The sequence below is a fragment of the Suricata suricatta genome, chromosome 17, assembly GCF_006229205.1.
Source record: "Suricata suricatta isolate VVHF042 chromosome 17, meerkat_22Aug2017_6uvM2_HiC, whole genome shotgun sequence".
In the NCBI taxonomy this organism is placed as follows: domain Eukaryota; kingdom Metazoa; phylum Chordata; class Mammalia; order Carnivora; family Herpestidae; genus Suricata; species Suricata suricatta.
This window is the reverse complement of record NC_043716.1, coordinates 41,840,173-41,850,199: the sequence shown is the minus strand read 5'-3', so window position 1 is coordinate 41,850,199 and position 10,027 is coordinate 41,840,173.

The following is a 10,027-nucleotide window of genomic DNA, read 5'->3' as shown; positions in this document are numbered from 1 at the left end:
CATGTGAAAAAAAGTTTAATTGTGGAAGGATTATACAAAATTCATGTAACAGTTGTTAGCTCTGGAAGTGAGGTAGGGCATCAAAGAGGAGATTAACTGTGAGTACGTAACAAGTTAAGAGGAGAATGGCCTGTGTGGTTTTAAGCGGATGCTCCAATATTAAGGCTGAGGAGGGAGGTCAATCCCTTCCTTCCTGGGGCCCCGTTAGTACCACTCCCGCTGAGTGCACAGCACTCTGACGGAGCCAGCACACTGTCACCTCCCTCATTGAAGGTGATGCCCACAGTAATGCCGTGAGGGGTAGGGTAGGTGTAATTACTATCCCATTTTACAGGTAAGACAACAGAGTCAGAAAGGTTGCGGGAGTTGCTCGTGGTCACCAAGTCAGGAAACAACAAAGCGGGACTCTCTGATCCTCCAAGCCGAGTCTGGGAAGTGGAGGTGGAATGGCGAGGGTCCAAGCAGCCATTTTTTTCCCCGGCGCTAGAGATTTCATGGCTTATGATGTCCTTCCAGGTAGAGGCAGTTCTCCCAGAGCCGCTCTAAGTCTCCAAGCAAACACGGATGCCTCCACTCCCTTCCTTTGCCTCACCACTCTCCTCCTGAACCCCAAAGATATGCCCTTCCAACTGCCTCATGGTGTTAGGAGCCACGCCCAGGCAGCAGTAGCCAAAGTACTCTCACCTCGGAGACGTTTCTTCCCCGTCTGCAAGCCCAGCTCTACTCCTGGTCCAGACGAAGCCTTCCATTTCCCTCGCAACAGGTGTCCCAGGCTTGTTGCATTTGCCTCTCCTGATTGGTTCCCCCATGGCTCCTCCTCCTTCCTGGCCACTGATTGGCTGCCCTACTCTGGCACCTCCCACCTCCTCAGACCACCTCCCTAACTTCCGCCCGAGGCTGCCTCAATCTCTATTTAGTGAACTTCTAGGTTGTATACAAGTTTTCCAGATGTCGTCAGTGCCCTGCCGGCCACACAAAACTCCCCCTGAGGAGCTGGTTAAACACCCAGACGCCCGGGCCTTAAGCCCATAGATGCTGATTTAGTAGGTCTGTGGGCGGGGCCCAGGAATCAGTTTATAAAACAATCCCGGTGTTGGGGCGCCTCGGTGTCTCAGTCTGTTAAGCGTCCGACTTTGGCTCAGGTCAAGATCTCACAGTCTGTGGGTTTGAGCCCCGCGTCAGGTTCTGTGCTGACAGCTCAGAGCCTGGAGCCTGTTTCAGATTCTGTGTCTCCCTCTTTCTCTGCCCCTACCCCACTCGTTCCTGTCTTTCTCAGTCTCAAAGATACACTATTAAATAATAATAATAATGAAACAATCCCAATCCCGGTGATGCCAAATTGGGCATTTGGAAGTCACGTGAGTCCAAAACTCAGGGAAAGCAAGACCCAAAGAAGCTAAGTTACTTGTCCACAATCACACAGCTAATAAATTATAAGAAAATATTTGGAGGCCACTGGGCCCCTGCCCCTTATGACACACTCCACCTGCCACAGAATCACCTGACACAGGTCCATGTACACAGCGTACATACCCTCTCCAAAACCAACTTTCCAGGCTCCACCTGATGAAAATCTGGGTCCATTTAATTCTAAGCAAAGGAAACAAAGTCTGGGCCAGAGCAGTCCCTATGGAGCAAGGAAAGGACTGTGGTTTCTTGGTGAAAGGTATCACCCCACAGGGGCCTGGGCTTGGCATTCTGCTGCCTGGTTGGTGCCCTGGTCACACATCAAGCAGTGATGAAACTCGAGCCGCCCCTCCCTGTCCTCAGTTGTCCCAGGAGGCTCCAGGGACCTGGCCTTTTACCTCCTCAGCCACCCTCCCCAAGATTCAGGTGTCACACACCTGGGCCCCAAGCCAGGCTTCTGGTTCCCAGGCTCCCTCCCCATCCTTCATGCCTGTGGGGCTCCCAGGAGATTGCAACTTTCTCTGCTGGAAACCAGGGCTCGATGCCCTGGAAAGGAGGGAGTGGGAAGGCACTGAGGTTGCGGGACCTCCTCCTGGGCCCCAACAGGCCCCTTCCCACTCTCAACAAGCCCCAGCTAGACAGGACACTGGATTGACGTCCCCAGGCCTTTCACTGCCAGCCCTGCCCTCGTGCCCCTCCGGCTTTTGCCCTCGTCCGGATTCTTCTCCACACACTTGCTGACAGTCACCCCTTCTTACAAACTGCAGTCCTGAAGTTTCTAGTGTCCGGGGCATTCTGAAAGCCAGTCCTGTTTCTCCTGATTGTGACCACACCCTCTCACCACCCTCCCTGGTACCCAAGGTTGGCGAATGGGGTGTGCAGCCGAGATAGAAAGAAGGGTGAACAACTCTGAAACTAAACCAAAAAGAAGGGCCAAAATAACAACAACGATAATAATAACCTGACAATACCAAGTCGTGGCTAAACAAAGCAACTGGAACTGGCATGCGTTCCTCGTTGGGAATGCAAACTGGGACAGCCGCTTCCGGAAACAATTTGTCAAATTCTTATGTAGTTGAACAGATACGCGCGGTACAACCCAGCAATCCTACTCAAAAGTGTTTACCAGGAAAAATGGAAACTATATACATACAAAAACCTATGTGCGAATATTTCTAGAGAAGCTGTTCGCAGTTGTCAAAACCTGGAAGCCCCCTAAGATCTTTCAACTAGTAAGTGGATAAAATGGTATAGCCATACAATGGAATGCTACTCAGCAATCAGAAGAAATGAAGTACTGAAATGTGGTGGAATCTCAAGTGCATTTCACTAAGTGAAAGAAGCTAGACTCCAAAAACTATGTATCATTTGATTCTATTTATATGACTTTCTGGAAAAGGTAAAACTATAGGGAAGGATCAGCTGTTGTCTGGGCTGATGATGGGGGAAGGGTTGACTATTGAGGGGTAGGTGAGCTTCTGGGGAGGGCGAGGGAACTGTTCTATATCATGATTCTGGTGGTGATTATTGGCCACATGCATTTATCAAAACTCGCAAACCTATACAGGCTGAATTTTATCAGATGGAAATTATACCACCATTTTCCTAAAAGCCTCACCTCCCCATCTTACTTCCTCAGTAGTTTTCTGCCACATCCATGAGGACTTCTGCAAAATCCACAAGATTAAACCATTGCTAAGCGTAATGTGGGGTCTAAGATTGGCTTCCAGAACAGAAAAAAAGGACACTCGTGGAAAAACTGGTAAAATCCAAGTAAAGTCTGGAATTAATTGATAGTAGTGTACCAATGTCATTTCTTACTTGTGACGAATGTCCTATGGTAATGGAAGATGTTGACTTTAGGGGAAACAGGATAAAGGGCATAAGAGAGTTGTCTATATTATTCTTGCAACTTTTCTGTAAATCTAAAATTATTCCAAAAGGATTAACAATTGTATATAAAATAACTATTAATATACCAGAATATATACAATTTTTATATTTTTGTTATATATATGTAATTTTTATCATTTTGGACAATGAGTTCCAGCTCTTTTGTTTAGAGAAATGAAGATTTACGTTCACACAAAACCCTGTACATAGATGTACATAGATGTATAATAGCCCCAAACTGGAAACCACCCAGTTGTCCTTTAACTGGGAATAGTTAAATAAACTGGGGCATATCCTACGTGAAAAACTACTCAGCAATGGAGCATCTGGGTGGTCAGTCAGTTAAGTATCTGACTTTGTCTCAGGTCATGATCTCATAGTCCGTGAGTTCGAGCCCCATGTAGGGCTCTGTGCTGACAGATTCTGTGTGTGTGTCTCTCTCTCTGCCCCTTCCCTGTTTGTGCTCTGTCTCTCTCTCTCTCAAAAATAAAGAAACATTAAAAAAATAAAAAATAAATAAAAACTACTCAGCAAAAAAGAAATGAACTATTGATCCACTCAATGACCTTGATGAATCCACAGATTTGTGTTGATTGTAAAAAGCCAGTCTCCAAAGTTCACATACTGTGGGATTTCATTTATGTAACATTCTTTTTTTTTAACGTTTATTTTTTGAGACAGAAAGAGACAGAGTGCAAAGAAAGGAGGGGCAGAGAGAGAGGGAGACACAGAATCCGAAGCAGGCTCCAGGCTCTGAGCTGTCAGCACAGAACCCGATGTGGGGCTCGAACCCATGAACCTTGAGATCATGACCTGAGTTGAAGTTGGACGCTTAACAGACTGAGCCACCCAGGCGCCCCTTCATTTATGTAACGTTCTTGAAATGACAAAAGTGTAGAAGTGGAAAACAGATTAGTTGTTATGAACAGTTAAAGAAAAGGTAGGTTGATCGGAAAGTAGCTGTGATTATAAAATGGCAGCAGAGGGTCCTTATGGGATGGAAGTGTTCTATATCTTGACTGTCAACATCAGTATCCAGGTCGTGATATTCTTTTTTTTTTTTAAGATTTTTTTAAAGTTTATTTTTGAGAGAGAAAGAGAGAGCGTGAGCAGGGGAGAGGCAGAGAGAGAGGGAAACAGAGGATCCAAAGCAGGCTCTGTGTTGACAGCAGCGAGCCAGATGCTGGAACTCACAAAACCCTGAGATCATGACCTGAGCCAAAGTTGGATGCTCAACCGACTGAGCCCCGGGGTGCTCCCCAGGTTGTGATATTCTAGTATAGTTTTACAACATGTTACCATTGGGAAACTGGGTAAAGCACACATGAGAACTCTGCATTATTTCTCACAATGGCATGTGAATCTACCAGCATCTCAAAAATTTTTAAGTTTAAAATTAACCTTCAACTTGGGAAAGAAAAAGAGGAGAAAACTGCTGCTGCTTCAAGATGAAATGAGAAGAATCGCCACATTCAGACAGCCAAGGAACCTGGACCCACCTAAAATAGACTAGTGGAATCACGAGGATGGTCAGCGGCCCAATTTTGCACGGTTCTCCGTTTCTCCAACACGGCCTCAGGCAAGTCTTCCCAAGCCCTCTCCCTCCTTTCTCTACCAAAATGGGAAAAGGCAGACAAAGCCACTAGTAGCGATCCTAGAAAATTGTTCAGTGAGTGCCTGCTCACAAGAGGATGTGCCTCTTCAGGGGGACAAGTTGGTAAGGCTAAAACGCAAGCCTCCAATAGCGAAATTGCTGACGCAGCGGGCAGGGGGGGGAAAGATATTTAACATAGCTGGAGTAAAGGACAACTTCTTGGAACTCAGGAAGGCCCATCAGGCCCCTGAGCCGGGATGATTCATAAGGCCAGTTGTGCCCAGCGAGCATCAGGGTAGAAGATAGGAGGTGGAAGAATGTAAATTTTTTTCATTAAGAAAATTTTTAATTTTTACTTATTTTTGAGAGTGACAGACAGACAGGGGCAGAGAGAGGGAGACGCAGAATGCCAAGCAGGCTTCAGGCGCTGAGCTGTGAGCACGATGTGGGGCTCGAACTCACAAAGCATGAGATCATAACCTAAGTGGAAGTCGGATGCCCAACGACAGAGCCACCCAGGTGCCCCCAGAATGTAAATTTCAGAGCAACATTTCAATATGGGTGGGAATGAAGCCGGGAGAACTGGGATTTGAATAATAAAAGATATTGGTTAATTTCCCTAGAACCTTTTATCTCCTCTGCCCCCCACACCCACCCTGTTTTCCAGGCCAAAGCCCTGCCCATTCCCCCTCTAGGTCCTGGAGCCGAATGGGGCCGCCAATTTGCTAAAAGTGATTGGCCTGGGTGTGATCACGTGATCCAAGCCTGGCCAATCACGGTATTTTTCTATTTGCCGTCCCTACAGTAAGTTGCTCGAGGTAATTCAATAGTGAGAGGCAAAGCCTGTGTTGGGACTCCAGGCTTTCTGACTTCCATGCTAGTTTCTTTCCAGAAATCCTGGAGCATAAGGATTTCTCTCAGCAAGTCTCATCTGCTTAGATATGGCACACAGAGCCTCAAACCACAGGGGTCCTGGTAGCCCGTTGTGCAGGAGCTGGATGGATGTGGGACACAGGGAAAGTTACTTTGCCTCCCTGAACCTCAGTTTCCCCATCTTCCCTTTGAGTTAATAATGGTAACAATCTCCCAGGGGAATCTTGTGAATTAAGTGAGACACTCAATGGAAGATGCTTAACGTGTAACAAGTGCTCTGTGAGCAAACTCTGGTCAATATGAAAGAGGAGCCCAGGGCCAGACATCTGACACCATGTCAGGCAGCTGACGTCCCCAATCCCCCAAGCTCTGACTTTCTCCCTCTTCCCAAGCTCAGCCCTGTCCAGGCTATTCTTGTCTCAACTTTCCCAAATGTCACTCTTTGGTTTTTTTCTTCTTTATGCTCTGTGTCTTTATCTAGGTGACATTTTCCCCCCTCCACAGGGACTTTTATGAGAACAGGAGTGAAAACAACAACAGGGCCCCTGGTCAGGCCCCCCCCCCCCAAAGAGCAGGAGGATATTGTGACCCAGAGAAACCCGGAGGGAGTCCTGAGGGAGTGGAGGGGGAGCTGGGGGGTGAGAATGAGCTGAGGGAGTGCTGGGGGCTGTTCTGTAACTAAGCCAAAGGGCCGGCCTCCCTCTCTAGAAAAATCTCCACTGACAGAATCTCAAAGATGATGAGTCTGTGAAATCCAGCTCTGGAATTCTTCACAAACCCTGTTTCGCATAGGAACTTGGGGAGCAGATTCAAACACCTTCTAGCACTTTCTGTCCATATGTGACTATGCTGGCTGGCTCAGTCAGGTCAATCCTAAGCGTCCCCAGGCTAGGTGACGAGACCAAGACACAGAGCTGGCGCACAGCCTGTGGCCCCACCTCGGGCAGGCTGTCCCAAGGCTGCAGGCCCCTCGGCCTCATGTCACTGTGGTTGTGTGTGTGAGGGGTGAGGAGTGTCTCCCCCCCCAGGGGCCTTTAACACATCCATGAGAGCTGCAGGGAGGGTCGAGGGAAGGAGAGACAGAAAATGAAGAGCAGGAGGTGTATGTCAATGGCAGAAGAGAGCTCCATTCAGCTACTCACCTCCCTTGAGTCTGCCGGCTCCCCTCTGCCCCCCCACCACCCAGGAACTAGCTGGGCTCAGGCATGGGCCCCAGTGCACTGCTGGGTCACCCCCACTCTTGGATTCACTGGACTCATGAAGAGCACCAGACCGAGCTAGCCAGTCCTTTTGTTTCTGCCAGAATCTGGCACTTTCTTTCTTTTTTTTTTTTTTTTTTTTAATGTTTTTTATTTATTTTTGAGAGACAGAGAGAGACAGCACAAGCAGGAGAGGGCCAGAGAGAGGGAGATATAGAATCTGAAGCAGGATCCAGGCTCTGACATAGCCCCCAGCACAGAGCCTGATGTGGGGCTCCAACCCACGACTGTGAGATCATGACCTGAGCCGAAGCTGGACACTTAACCGACTTAGCCACCCAGGCGCCCCTCTGGCACTTTCTACCTGTGAGAGGAGCAGGTGAAGGGTGTAACAGAAAGTCAAGTCATGCTAACTGCTCTGGAAAGAACTAGAGCAGAGCGGGAGGGTTCCGGGAGACCACACCACTGTGGAGGGAGGGCTTCTCTCTCCAAGGAGGCCATATTTGATCAGAAATCTGGACAAAGCAAGAAAGAGCATCAGGTAAAGCTTGGCCAGAAGAACACTCCGGGAGGAGGGAATGATGCCTGGTGAAAGCGCAGAGGCGGAATGAGCTTGGAGGATGGGGGAGCAGCCAGAAGGCTGGTGTGGCCGGGGCAGAGTGACAGAAAGCGACAGAGACAGGTGGGCTGGAGCCGGGCCAGAGCACACAGCGCCTTGCGTTAAAGCAGGGTGAGCCACCTGCTTTAACAGCCGCCTGGGCTCTCATGGCTGAACACGGAGACGTATGTTTCTTCGCTCGCGTAGTGGCTCCGTTCGTGTCACTAGAGTGGGGGTAGAGAAGTCTCGTTCCACACACCCGAGGTCCCAGGCACCTTGCACCTGGAGTAGGTCACTAGATGCCCCACGTCTAGAGGGCAGATGAGAAATGGGAGGGCAGAAGCCACGCCCCTGCGCCCTGCCTTCACCTGGGGCACCTCCCCACCCCCACCCATGTAAGGAGACTGAGGCCAGGACCCAGAGGAGGCTGTAGGTTTTGGCGAGAGCACCGGCAGCCTCCGCCCTGAGCCTCCCTGACGCACTTGGATTTTATTCAAGAGGTGAGAAGCTGTCAGAAGCTTGAGAAGAGAGGAGTAAACCGATCCCATTTGTGTTTGAAAAGCTCACTCTGGATGCAGGGAAGGAGGGAGGTGGGAGAGGGGGAGGGGGGACTGGAGTAAAGAATCAGCTGAGTCACTTGGCTGGTTCAGTGCTATGGCTGGAATTTGAACTCCACTAGGCTGGCTCCAGAGGCCTTGGGCTTCACCCCTGGGTCTGTGACCTCCTGAAGCATGACACACAGCTGTCAGCTCTTACACAGTTGCAGTAGCCGGCCTGCCCACCTGTCTTTTCTGAAAACAGTTCACACAGGAGGTAGAGGACAGGTTTCAGATAAGTCCTTCCTGGGGCTGAACCCTGGCTCTCTCTGCCCTTAGTAGCTATAGGTCCTCTGTTGCCTTGCTCGGCCTCCGTTTCCTGCAAAATGGTGGTACTAATGCAGCTCATAGGGTGATTATGGCCTGTAAGTGAGGCACTGTGCAGGAGTGTGGCACTGGGTGGGGCACAGCGGCTCTGCGCTGGCAGCTCCAGGGGCAATCTTCTAGGTAGGCTTCTAGAAGCCTCGGAAAGAGCATCCCTGATCACCAATGTTAGGCTTCCCTTTTCCTGGAAGCCTGGGACCCTGTCCCCTGGGTTTAAGGCACTGCCTCCTACGACCTGGCATAGGAGACTCCTACAGTCCAAAGTCCCTGTCAGTCCAGGGTAAGAGCTTGAGCAAAACCCTCGTCAGAAGGCTGCTTGAGTGAGGGTCTCAGGCCCCGTCCGCGGGGAGGGGGTGCCAACAAGGAGAAAAGTGGCCCTTATATCAGGGCCAGAGATCCGCTTTCCCTCCTGGGCAATTCTGTCTGCTCTCACCCCAGAATTCTCTCACATTCCTTGAATCCATTTGGGAAGAGCTTCCCGAACTCTCTCGGTGGGACTTCGCAGGCCAGGACCTCGCCAGTGTGACAGTCCGGGAGTGAAGGCTTGGTGCCGACATCTCAATCTCTGAGTATCGAAACTTTGAGCTTTTCTCTTCCTTCCTTCCTTCCTTCCTTCCTTCCTTCCTTCCTTCCTTCCTTCCTTCTTTCTTTCTTTCTTTCTTTCTTTCTTTTTGTTTATTTATTTTTGAGAGAGAGAGAGAGAGACAAGGCATGAGCAGGGGTGGGGCAGAGAGAGAGGGAGACACAGAATTCGAAGCAGGCTCCAGGCTCTGAGCTGTCAACACAGAGCCCAGTGTGGGGCTCGAACTCAAGAGCCATGAGATCATGACATGAGCTGAAGTCTGATGCTTAACTGACCAAGTTACCTTCTGATGCATGATGTTCACAAAGATTCAAAGGAGAAAAGCTCCAAAAAGATTATAAAAAGCTCTGACCTAAACTCCCTCCTGGCTGAGCGCATTTTGCCATGTTGAACTGTGACAGGTGGAATGAAGAGGGATTCTGACAAGCCTGGGCAGCAGATAAAGCCTGAGGGTGCAGGCGGGGGCAGGGGTGTGTCTGGGGTTGCTCTTCAGATACTTGAAGGGGCTGGAGCTAGAGAACCAAAGGCAGGAGCAGAGGAGGGCCAAGCAGGAGCATCGAAGAAAACTGCCAGAACGTTCCCTTAGGACATGCAGAGCTAACAGTTGTGAGCTAACAGACAAGAGTAGCTTCAGTGTGAAGAGAAGGAGTGAAGAACAAGGAGAACGCACAAGAGAGAAATGGAAAGAAGAGGGAAGCAGGTAAAAAAAAAAACCTTAAAAGACAATGAAATTTCAGAGTCCACTGAAAATCTTTCCTGCTGCAGAACACCTAGAAATGAGGAGGGGGGCAAAATGCAACAAATACTTTGAAAGAAGTACTGAGGGGAGCCTGGGTTGCTTAGTCAGTTATGCATTCGACTTTGGCTCAGAGCACAATCTCACGGTTTGAGTTCAAGCCACACACTGGCCTCTGTGCTGACAGCTCAGAGCCTGGAGCCTGCTTTGGATTCTATGTCTCC